Raw genomic sequence first — 12,153 nt, 5'->3', positions numbered from 1 at the left:
CACACGTGTGTGTATGTATATGTGTATATATATTTCCAAGAATAAATATAAAAAGTTTTCCATTTAGAGAAAATATATTAGTATGGAAGTATTCTGAGTGTATAGTTGGTATAGAAGGCTATAGAGAAAGCTGTACTCACTGAGTTAAATGGCCATTAAGGTGGCAGGAATATGTGTGTGTGTGTGTGTGTGTGTGTGTGTGTGTGTGTGTGTGTGTATATATCATGTAGCAATATAGATAAGTACATCAAACAAAAAAGCATCATTTATAGTGATTTTCTTACTAAAAATGAGAACTTGAAAAATTAATATGTAATTTTGTCAGACTGCTTAGGAATAAGGAGTGAAATCTATTTGTTTGTTGTTTTATTTTTCCTCCTTTTTAATTTTTTTATTTTTCACACATTAGCTTAGCTTTGCGTGGTGACACTTGTGGCCTTGGCTGGCCTCATGCCTCAGCCTCCAGAGCAGTAGAATTACTGAGCTGAATCACCACACCTGGCTGAAAGAGTGGACATTTCTGTGTGAGCCATAATGTAACATCTAATTTTAATACAAATTTATTGTTATATATGAAAGTAAATTTTGGACTCTGTTGAAAGAGCCTAGAGGAGATAATGTAAAGTTTATCAGTGATCCTGACAGGCTGTGTGGGAGGAGCTGATTACTGCATGGTTGGTTTTGGAGTCTTTGACTTGTATTATGCAGTAGAGCCTAATGAAAAAAAATCTTTTTATACTTTTCTCTACAACACATATGATTGTCCTAAAACACTGAACGACATCATATCATAGAAAGCAGGTGAAGTCTATTTAATGACAAAGTGCTATGTTCAAGTGATAAATGAAAAGTGTCCACGCAAAAGCACAGGTGTCATTTCAAAGGGAATAAGACATGATGATAGTTTATTCTGGAGCCAAAATGTGACCATAACCCAGGAACACAAATACTATGTTCTGTAGTTGAAGTACTTACATGATATTTTACTATAAGACAAAAAATGTCATAAATCAAATTGGGAGAAGTCACCAGTATGTGAGTTATAGCCAAGGAAAGAATTCTGATGTAGGTTTCAAAATAGATACCTTTAGATCGCTGAAAGCTAGTGGTCTGCTAGGAATACATTTTAAGGTATTGATAGTCAGACCCTGGATGGCAGTGGATGGCTTTGAGAGGGACTGAAAATAGCACGAGATAGTTTGCCCTTGGCTTGCAATACCTGTATAACCTTAAAGTTCAGTTTTTTGAGCCTATAGTTGAATCTGATCATGGTACTTATGCCTTTAATCCCAGCACTTGGGAGGCAGAGACAGGAAGATTTCTGTGAGTTAAAGGCCAGCCTGATTTACAAACTGAGTCCAGGACATCCAGGGCTGGTTACACTGAGAAGCCTTGTCGAAAGAAACCAAAACCAAAACCAAATAAAGTTCAGTCTCTTGGCTTTGTAGAGTCATTAACACAGGGTCAGCTTCTGTTCTTTCTTCTACTATCTTTATTTACTTCATAAAAGCCTAAGAAAGCACTTGAGTAATCTGACTGGCATATAATACACACACATAGGAATCCTGCCATGTATTGCATATAGTGATGAGAACTCTCTGAGCATCCTCTTAAGGTCTTGGCCAAAAGGCTGCCAACAATTCAGCCTATAAAGTCTATGGCCTAGGTCTTTTTCAGAATGTGGTGAATTTCTTGGGAAATTGGAAGATGAACCAAGAAAGGACGTTACCTAGAGAGGTACTCCTGAGCTTGAGTTCCCACAACTTCTTTTCTCTTCCTCTCCTCTCCTCTCCTCTCCTCTCCTCTCCTCTCCTCTCCTCTCCTCTCCTCTCCTCTCCTCTCCTCTCCTCTCCTCTCCTCTCCTCTCCTGTTTTCTTTTTTTCCCTTTTCCTTCCTTCCTTCCTTCCTTCCTTCCTTCCTTCCTTCCTTCCTTCCTTCCTTCCGCTTCCTTCTTCTTTTTCAAATTTAATTTTAATTTTTCTTAGGCTTAGATCCTTTATTTGTCTCCAGGAGCTGACAACTTGATGACTTGGAACCTACTAGAGGTGTGTGATGCTCAGTGAGCGAGGGCAGAGCTGTGAGGCTTTATTGTATTGTATTGTTTTGCTTGTTTCATCCAGAGAAATTCTTAGGTTAAGGCTATTCTCCTGCATCAGCTGAGACTACAGGTAAGATAAGAAACTTGGATGAAACAAAGTTATTAATTAATTCTTGAGACAGGATCTCAGCATAGCTCTGCCTGTACTGGGATTCACTCTGTAGACCAGGTTGGCCTGAAACTCACAGAGACCTGCCCTCCTCTGTCTCCTGAATGCTGGGGTTAAAGGAGTACCCAATCTAAAATTTAGAATTTTTTAAAATCTCTCTCTCTTTTTAAAGATTTATTTATGTATATGACTACACTGTAGCTGTCTTCAGACACACCAGAAGAGGGCATCTGATCTCATTACAGATGGTTGTGAGCTACCATGTGGTTGCTGGGAATTGAACTCAGGACTTCTGGAAGAGCAGTCAGTGCTCTTAACCATTGAGCCATCTCTCCAGCCCTTAAATCTTTTTTTTTTTTTTTTTTTTTTAAAAAAAAAAAACCTTTTTAAACTCTTTTTAAATGCTTGATGAGCATAATGATTTTCTGCCACTGTTTGGTTTTAGGCCTAGAAAAACAGTCAAGAAGTTTTGTTTGTTTGGTTTTTAAATAATCCTTTTAGCCATGCTTGCTAGCACTTTTTTTTTCTTTCTTTTTTTGTGGTATGATGGGCGGGACAAGAAAGGCATACAGCGTGAACTGTTTGTCTATCTGAAACACTACTGCCATCCTGAGAATGTAGGCTCAAATCCAAGAGCATAGTTATTATCGAGTTCTAGAGAGCACTTCCGATTTTTACAAATCCATTCCGTAAAGAAGACTAGCCAGCCCTAACATCAAAATGGTCCACCTTTTTTCTGTTTAAGTTAGTCTAGGAGGTCTGAGCAGAAGTTTGATATTGACCGGAAAACATTTTATCGGTGTGGAAGAAGGCAGGAGCAGCTTGCAACTTTCCGGAAGTTGTGAGGCGGGACTTCCTCTGACTGTTTCACCTTTGCCTGTGAAGTGTTACTAGCCACTAACAACTCCCTGTTAAATTGTTTTGAGATGGTCGCTCACAGAGTCAAGGCTTCTAAGGAACTTATGTATTTGCTTTATACAATAAATGCAAATGAGTGAAGATCTCCATAAGAAAAAAAATCATCAGGTCAGACTAAAGTACAAGAGAAAAATCTCTATAATTTTTTTCAGTTAAATAACTTCAGTGGAGGAACATTCCTTTTCTGTAGTAAACCTCCATCTACCCTTTTAGCCCCTTGTATCCCCTTTATATTACATATAAGAGAAAATAAGTGATACTTTCCCCCTCAATATTATATCTTGTTTTCAGTAGTGACAGATGGAGACTAAGTTGAATTAGATCTCAATTTGTTTTACTAATACAGATATGACTAGCCAGTTAAAGACTGTTACTCACTTCAATATATATGACTTGTGTTAAGAGATGACCCATGAGACAAAGTCTGAGCAACTTCTGTTTGATTTATATATATTTGAGAAATTTACTGCTCAAAATGAGATAATGACATGGCTCCAAAGAGAGATATCTGACCTGTCTTCTAGGAGTCCAAAGCAAATAGATGTGTCCCATTTCATTTACCCTAGCCTAGTAATTGGAGGACTACTCACAGGCTCCAGGGGTGACAATTTCCTTGACTAGACTTTACTGTCTCTCCTTAAAAGAAATAAGCTTTTGTGGGTTTCTCCTCTCCTCTTCTCTCCTCTCCTCTCCTCTCTCTTTCTCTCTCTCTCTCTCCTCTCTTTCTCTCTGTTTATTCATTTGTTTATACGCCATTTATACCCCAGTGCATCTGAACCATTAATTAATTAAAATAATTGATACTCATCTTTGGACAGTAGAGTTAGTCAATTTGGCTGTAAGAAGACCGTGGCTATAGCCCCCACTGGGAAGACATTTCCTGTACACTGATTTTCCCCACTTCTTAGCTCCTTGGCTGTAAAGTCCTTATTAGCTTTTGCTGTATTCAGGATTGAGCCGCATTTATTTCTCGTCTGTTGAAAGATTTTTATTGCAAGTCTTCATTGTTTTAACAATAAGTAAATTAATTTTGTTATTAATAGTAATAAGTCAAGTCAGGATGCTTAGAGATGCACACCTCTCTCATTGATTTTTCTGAATTTCTTTATTTCTCTTAGGCTGGGCTTACAAAGATTTGTGTATAAAGCAACAAACGATAATTTGGGTTGCCAAAGATATGAAACAAAGCAAAGGGCAGTAGTATATAATACTAAGAAATCAAGATTCTTCCTGAGAATAGTGGCTCTCACCACAGTCCCCAGTTTGGCTTCGGACAGCAATAAGTTTTCTGTGTGGTTTGTCCAAATATGTTAAAGCAGCTGCCATGTTTCCTGATGACCTTGCTTCTGCTTAGCTTTTTTTTTTTTTTTTAAGATCGGAAGGGTGGGGAAGGAGTGGGGCACTTGTATGTATACCTGGAGCGTTACTGCCATCTTGCGGAGGTAGCTTCTTTTTAAAGAAGACAAGCTGATTGTTTTGGTGGCGCTAATAGAGGTATTATTTATTCTCGGCCCTTGAGAATCTGAATCGGGCATATTTTGGTGAATTCTAGACTGATCAGGTCTGCATACTGAGTCTTCTGAAGAAAGAAGAATAGGATCATGAAGATGTCATTCCCACAAGCTCAACAGTTCCAGCAGCTAATCCTGCCTTTGGGGACATATCAGAGGCTTGCACTTAGACTTGGGTGGCTTTCTTTTCTGCAGATGGCTCTGGATCCTGGTTTGTTCTCCTTGTGGACCAACATCTGTTAGAAGACACTGGCACAGGAAGTGAAGGGGCAGGATCACCACTCCTCCCAGTTTCCTTGTTTTTACTTAGAACTGTGAGTGTCACTGAAAGGGTTGGCTTTCTTTGGTGCTCTGGATCAGACAGCAGTATCATGATGAGCACTGCACCTTTGGTTGGCTGTCCAAAGACATTCACATATCAAATACATAGCAAATGCTTGTAAATGTCCCTTTACTTTCCTGACAGAAACTAAAAGGACTCCAAAGCCTACTATTACTGCAGGGAAGACAGTTCTTGGTCCATAGGACAAGACTTGGAGGAAAATATCCCACAAAAACCCTGCATTTGATTCTTAGGCTTACAAGTACCAGAACTGAGGTATTGCCCCGTGACTTCCTGTGTCTTTATGCCCTGGAAGCTGTATGTCCCTGTCCACAAGACCTTTCAAGCTCCAGGTTCTACACAACAGTAGTTTTGGGGTTCAGATCATAACTTGAGCTCTAGTAATATGCTTATACCTAAGGAAGTATGCCTAACAGTATGGTCCAGGTCTTTTTCAATCCAAGCGGCCCCACCTTTGCATACTGCTAAAATTCATGGGAAAGAAGCTGGTAGATGCACTGTTTTCTTTGAAACTCTGAGCACTTGGTGGCAGTAGGGCTCCAGATACTGCCAGAACCACCATCTTTATAGCCTGTTCTCCCGCCCTTCTTTGTTTGAAAAAGAACCCAACCATTCTCTGACAGGAAAAAGTAACCAACAAACACTGCCCTCCATTTTGTCAAAATCAGTGGAGCAGGTTAATGGGCAGCCATTTTACTTTTCCTTTCCTTCTCAAACTAAGGACTAAAAATACCTACTCCATCCAGACTTTTGTTTTCCCTAAGTAAATTTTCACTGGATTTTTGTTCACTAAAGTGTGATCTCTTTCCCTTAGTGGTACTCGTTCATTACATTGCCATTGCGTCTTGAAATCTGTAAATGATGTGGACAAAGGCAGAAAAGGGAAGACATTTCTTAAAATCAATGCACAAGTCAAGATCCTCTTTAGTCCTTTGTATTGAACCCAGATCCATGAGTACACTAGGCAAGCTTGTTTCCTTTAACTTTAGACCATGTGTATATATACATATATGTATAAATTATTTACATATACTTGTAATTATATAATTTTATATACTATATAGTTAATGCATAACACACTATACATATACATATATAATTATAGGATTATAAAATTACTTATATAACTATATGGTTTTACATATATATTTGAACTGAAGACATCAAGAAAGGCAGAGAAGTCCTCTACCACAAAGCCATACATGAAGGCCATTTTCTTTCTGAAGCAAGGCCTCCCAGTGTTGTTTTGGTTGCCCAGGAATTTACTATGTTGACCAGGCTGCTCTGAAATGTTAGATCTGCAACCTTAGGAGTAGGTGGAATTACAAATCTTTCCCTCCATGGATATCCTGCTTTGCTTTTTTTCCCCTCAGGCAATGTCTTCCTTTGAGACTCAGTTGGTCTCCAATTCCCAAGTCTCAGGTTCCTGGCCTATCTAGGCTACATTTGAGATTAGATGTCTGTTCTATCAAGCCTGACCCAAATAGTCAGTAGCCTGGTTACTCTCCTAGACAGGAGAAAGTGCTCTGTGTTTTGTATTGACATAAGGCATAGGAGAAGAAGGGTGGCAGCCATTATTCCTACCTGTCAGTCACACTCTACACTGCTATACAGAGTACTTACAGTATCTATCAGATCACTTTGTGTTCTGTTATTTTCTCCCATGAGAATTTACAGTGATTTTTATTGGGGGGGGGTGGTGCATGTGAAGAATTGTTACTTAAATCTTTGGCAGAGTACCTTTTATGATCTCTCATTAATAACTTTACGAATGATGGGTTCATACCACTCCAAAGATGATATGCTCGTTGTAAAGTAGGGCTGAAACTTGTTTCAAAGCAAGCGGTAGCCTTTTTTGAATATGTATGTGCATATCATTTTGCATATATATACATGCATATGTATCTTGATTTTATTTCACAAAAACTAAAATTGGATGGGATAGGTAGATAATAAGTTTAGATTAGATCAGTTTCTATTTAGCAAAGAAGAGGAAAATTAGATTACAGGAATGTTGTCAATCTTGATTATCAGCATTATAAAGACCAATATTTAAAGAACACTCTAAAAATGACTGTACAAATGTAGATTCCGTGAGGTGCTTTTCTTTGAGTTAGCTTCTCTAGTTCTGGCTAGCCTGGAAATTGGCAACGATCTTCTTTCCTAGGCTGATTATTGATGTGAGCAACCGTATCAGGCCTGTGAGATATTTTGTTTATTTAACCAATCTGTAGCTTACTTACTTGTATTGCAGAATTCCTCTATTGGAAACAACAACCCAACTTAATGTTGATTGGAGAGCAGGTGTTTAGATCAGGAAGACTCTGATGTCTTAAATGGCTTAATCAGTGTTGAAGCTATAAGATTTTGACAGAATTAGAGTTGGGGTGAGGTTTTTTATTTTTGGTTTTGAAAGGGTATCTATGAAGCCCTAGATGAACATGAACCAAGCTGCTGAGGACCAGAAGTGAATGAGACATCATGAGAAAGCACTGGGGGCCGAATGCTGCTGGGCACAGATGAAGCAATGTATGATAGGACCACTGACTGCACAGACTTCTTCTTCCCAAGAGAAGAGGGATGAGGAAGGTGGGTGCCTCAAAGTTCCTTTCCTTTCTGTTTTGCTTACTTTGTTCTTATATGTCTTTTTATCCATTTAATTAGTAAGACAGCAGGTCCAGCCTTGTTAGGTATGGCATTGATATAAAATGCAAAAAGGAAGCTAAAATCTAGGAGTACAGCCTGCTTCTGACACAAACAGGGCTAGACCCACAGGGTCCAGACACTGCCTTTGTAAGCACTTTTTTTTAGACTGGAAAGGCGGGGGCAGAGACCTGCAGTCAGGGCACTTTCTCTGCTCTGGTACAACACTGCCATCACGCGGACGCTGTTTCATACAGACCCATAACATGCAGACACCAACATCCTCGATCCTGCTTGTCGCCATTTTGAAACAGGGACAGTAGTGGAATCCTAAATGGCCAAGCTTGGCTCTTAGGTTTCCCACCATCGGCAGGCAGACAGTCATAGCAGGACCTTTCAGAGTGTTACTGCAGACCCTGCTGACTGAGGGCCCAGGATCAAGTGCACAGCTGAGCTGAGGTCCAGGAACAGGAAGCCGAGGGGCGGGTTTCACCCCGCTCAGCTAGCGATGTTAATCTACTAGTGGATGCCCTAGGACCGCCTCAGTCTCCTGGTCCTGATGAGAAAGCAGTACAGTGTGATTTTCTGTTGGGGCCTGAGGAGAAGTCAGGCAAGCCCAGCTAGGCACTCACATCAGTTCTTGCTGTGTGTCATCGCCATCTTCCGCCATCACTAAGAATCATGGGAAGGAAGCTCAGTGGTACTGTGAGTTTTGAAACCGTGTCCTCATGATGGCAGTAGAGCTCCACTCAAGAGTTTGTGAGAGATTGTGCCCCGCCCTTCGTGTCTGAAAAAACGCCAGAGATAGCTGTCCTGAGTTCTGCTGAACTATGAATATTTTCAGCAGTATTTAATTAATTAATTTTTTCCTCTTGTGTTCCAAGTGAAGCCAATCTGAGGCTGGAAACTATCCTAGATCTTGTGAGTCTCCTCTTTCTGTTATGTAGAATATTTTTTCTTTTCTATCTTCATAGCCATTCATTTTTACTCTTTCCAGATACTTATTAGTATTCCTAAACGTTTTTCATGATTAGTTTTTGTAGGTTTCAGGAGATAAAGTTCTGCTGGGAGAGCTAGAAGCAGAGGCCTAAGCCCTGGGTGTAGGGGACAGGCTGGCCTGGGTCATTCCATGAGACATCTGTCTTTGCCCCTGGGCGTTCCAGAAGTTCTAGGTCCATGCCACCATGTCCAGCTGACAGGAATAGGTTTTACCTTGTGTTAAATGACATCACCAAACAAACACTTGCCAGTTATGGCCAGGCTTCACAGTCTTCTCCTTTCTCTGCCATCAGACACCATGTTTACCCTTTGAAGTGCAAGTAACTGCAAGGGAAACATAACAGGTCTGAATGGAGAAGATTCAGTGGAGAATTACTTCTGAAAAAACCAAAATAACAAAATGATAGACATCCACGTTCCTGGACCTTTGTCTCTAGATGTTGGTTATGGAACTTTTTAGGCTTGAGGGTGGGAGAGGAGTAGTCAAGGATGGTCTTTGTGGCCATATGTGGTGCCCTACTGCCAGCCTGCAGACAGAGCTACAGTGCAGAGCCATTACAGCTTCATTCCCATGAGTCCTAGCAGTTAGGGAAACAATTCCAGGTAGGACACCTTTGGGTTCCACACTGGGGCCCAGTGCCTTTCCTCTACAGCAGGAGAAATGTGGACACCCATACTACCTTGCAGCTGAAAACAGAGAGTCAAGGGCCAACAGAAGACCTGCAGGGACTCAGACAAGGTGACACAGGGCATTGTGGGGTGGGGCTTGGTTCTTTCCATCTGGGTCCTGACAGGAAGAAACCACAGGAAAGCAAATGCAGGCTCTTGATGGGAACTTCTATCTCCTGCTCCTTGTAGCATGTGTGGGCAGGATTTTAAGCTTTGTCTTCTTTCTAAGACACAGACTCCCAATTTAGCCCAGGGTGCCCTGGCCCACACTATGTAGCTCAAGCTCCTCTCAGAGGGGGTGTGTGTGTGTGTGTGTGTGTGTGTGTGTGTCTTGTTGGCCAAGGGAAAGTGTAAGACTGAAGGTATAACAAAGGATAAAGACAATCACCCGTGTATATAGTTAAGCCATGGGAAACAGTAATAGGCCTCTAATGTAGGAAAGTTCTTGTGTCCCTGCTCCAGTGTGAACTAATGAAACTCTGAGAGAAATTAGTGACAGATCCATTTGGAAATCCACTCATTTGTATACACATGTTTCTCCAAATGGGGTTGTGTATAGCATTCAGTGGTGACAGGTAACTGGATCCTCTTTACAGTGCCACTAAAGTCAGCCTGCCACAGGACACACCAGGCCTTTTGTCTAGAGCTCTTGTCTGGATCATGCACAGAGCATGATACCCAGGGAAGTCTAGTGTGATCTAGGTAACAACTAGATCTTCTGACACCTAGGCTTGCTTTTGGAGAGGCCCTGAAGTGACAGCATGTTCATTTGCTCCCTAGAAGTGGCCCCTGAGATTTGCTGCTGAGGACCAGAAGTGAATGAGACACCATGAGGAAGCACTGGGGCCTGAATGCTGCTGGGCACAGATGAAGCAATGTATGATAGGACCACTGACTGCACAGACTTCTTCCCAAGAGAAGAGGGATGAGGAAGGTGGGTGCCTCAAAGTTCCTTTCCTTTCTGTTTTGCTTACTTTGTTCTTATATGTCTTTTTATCCATTTAATTAGTAAGACAGCAGGTCCAGCCTTGTTAGGTATGGCATTGATATAAAATGCAAAAAGGAAGCTAAAAGCTAGGAGTACAGCCTGCTTCTGACACAAACAAGGCTAGACCCACAGCGTCCAGACACTGCCTTTGTAAGCACTTTTTTTTAGACTGGAAAGGCGGGGGCAGAGACCTGCAGTCAGGGCACTTTCTCTGCTCTGGTACAACACTGCCATCACGCGGACGCTGTTTCGTTCAGACCCATAACATGCAGACACCAACATCCTCGATCCTGCTTGTCGCCATTTTGAAACAGGGACAGTAGTGGAATCCTAAATGGCCAAGCTTGGCTCTTAGGTTTCCCACCATCGGCAGGCAGACAGTCATAGCAGGACCTTTCAGAGTGTTACTGCAGACCCTGCTGACTGAGGGCCCAGGATCAAGTGCACAGCTGAGCTGAGGTCCAGGAACAGGAAGCTGAGGGGCAGGTTTCACCCCGCTCAGCTAGCGAAGTTAATCTACTAGCACTAGTGGAGGTGCCCTAGGACCGCCTCAGTCTCCTGGTCCTGATGAGAAAGCAGTACAGTGTGATTTTCTGTTGGGGCCTGAGGAGAAGTCAGGCAAGCCCAGCTAGGCACCCACATCAGTTCTTGCTGTGTGTCATCGCCATCTTCCGCCATCGCTAAGAATCATGGGAAGGCAGCTCAGTGGTGCTGTGAGTTTTGAAACCGTGGCCTCATGATGGCAGTAGAGCTCCACTCAAGAGTTTGTGAGAGATTGTCCCCCGCCCTTCGTGTCTGAAAAAACGCCAGAGATGGCTGTTCTGCAGTACTTTGAATACTTTCAGCAGTATTTAATACTATTTCATTTTATTTAGTTTGTCACGTATTGCATGTGAAGGCAATCTGAGGCCTAATTTTACCTACTTGGAAGAGTGGTTGAAGTCTTTTCTGTCTGTTAAATAGGGTATTTCCTTTCTGAAAAGATGCCATTCACAGACAAATGTACCAAAGTACAGGGCTGCCTAATGTTTTTTGGATCTTGAAATAGTTTCCTCAGTTTGCCTAGGTGTGAGCATGTGGAAAAGTAGTTTTTGTGTGTAGCCTGTTTTCCACATTCAGCCAAATTGAAGCCTGGATTTCCAGAGGCTTTAGGATTCCTCCTGCTGTGGAGTGTATTTCCAGTTTCACTCTTTTTTCACCTGGCCAGGAGCATAGCTTTATTTAAACTTTTGCTGCTATATATTTCTTGTAATTTCTATACAGTACAATAAGGTCTGAGCTTTAGGAGAAGATAAACATGAAGTGTCATAGCTGAGTGGTAGAATGCCATGTGCCCTAGCCTCTTGGTTTGATCCTCAGTAACTTTGGGATGCAACTGTCAATTTTTCAACTTCAAGTATTTTTTAGAAATATCAACGACAGTCAATCTTACTTGTAATATTTAGATGGAATTGTAGGTAAGATTTAATGAGATTATTATGAGATCTCAGTGTGTTGTGATAACTTATTAATCATTTTTAGTGAATGTTTTCTATGTGTGTGAAGCTATTCTGCTGGCTAAGCACATTCACTAAAAAAATACGTTTTCAGTGATATTATGTTGCCTTTGGACATCAGATTTCACAATGTCTCTGAAAAATGGTCCCTTTAATGGTTCCAATAATGTTTAATATGTGAAACAAGCATATGTCTTTCATTTTTTAAATATACTATCTTAATAAACCATATACTTCTGTAAGTTATGATCACTTAATAGTATGTGTAATTTGGGCATTGTTTTAAAATGGTATTTATTTAAGAACTTTCCTGTCATGTATAGGTCTGTGACTTTTTTATATATTTCATTAATTCACAGCATAGCTCATTCAGGAGTTT

The 12,153-nt window shown here is 41.0% G+C and overlaps 1 long non-coding RNA gene across 35 annotated transcripts in view; it reads left to right on the top strand.

Moving 5' to 3' along the window:
• LOC117695520 (uncharacterized) overlaps positions 1-12,153 on the top strand; it is an 87,201-nt gene that overhangs the window by 9,391 nt on the left and 65,657 nt on the right. For 32 of the 35 annotated variants that reach the window (XR_013105956.1, XR_013105952.1, XR_013105950.1 and 29 more), the window contains exons 5-7: positions 4,832-4,950; positions 7,396-7,568; positions 10,071-10,224. This is a non-coding gene — a long non-coding RNA (uncharacterized LOC117695520). The remainder of the gene's footprint in view (positions 1-4,831; positions 4,951-7,395; positions 7,569-10,070; positions 10,225-12,153) is intronic. The other 3 variants (XR_013105939.1, XR_013105948.1, XR_013105959.1) reach the window with 3 other exon arrangements.

This window comes from Arvicanthis niloticus, chromosome X, assembly GCF_011762505.2.
Source record: "Arvicanthis niloticus isolate mArvNil1 chromosome X, mArvNil1.pat.X, whole genome shotgun sequence".
Lineage (NCBI taxonomy): Eukaryota > Metazoa > Chordata > Mammalia > Rodentia > Muridae > Arvicanthis > Arvicanthis niloticus.
This window is presented reverse-complemented; position numbering and strand designations above follow the sequence as displayed.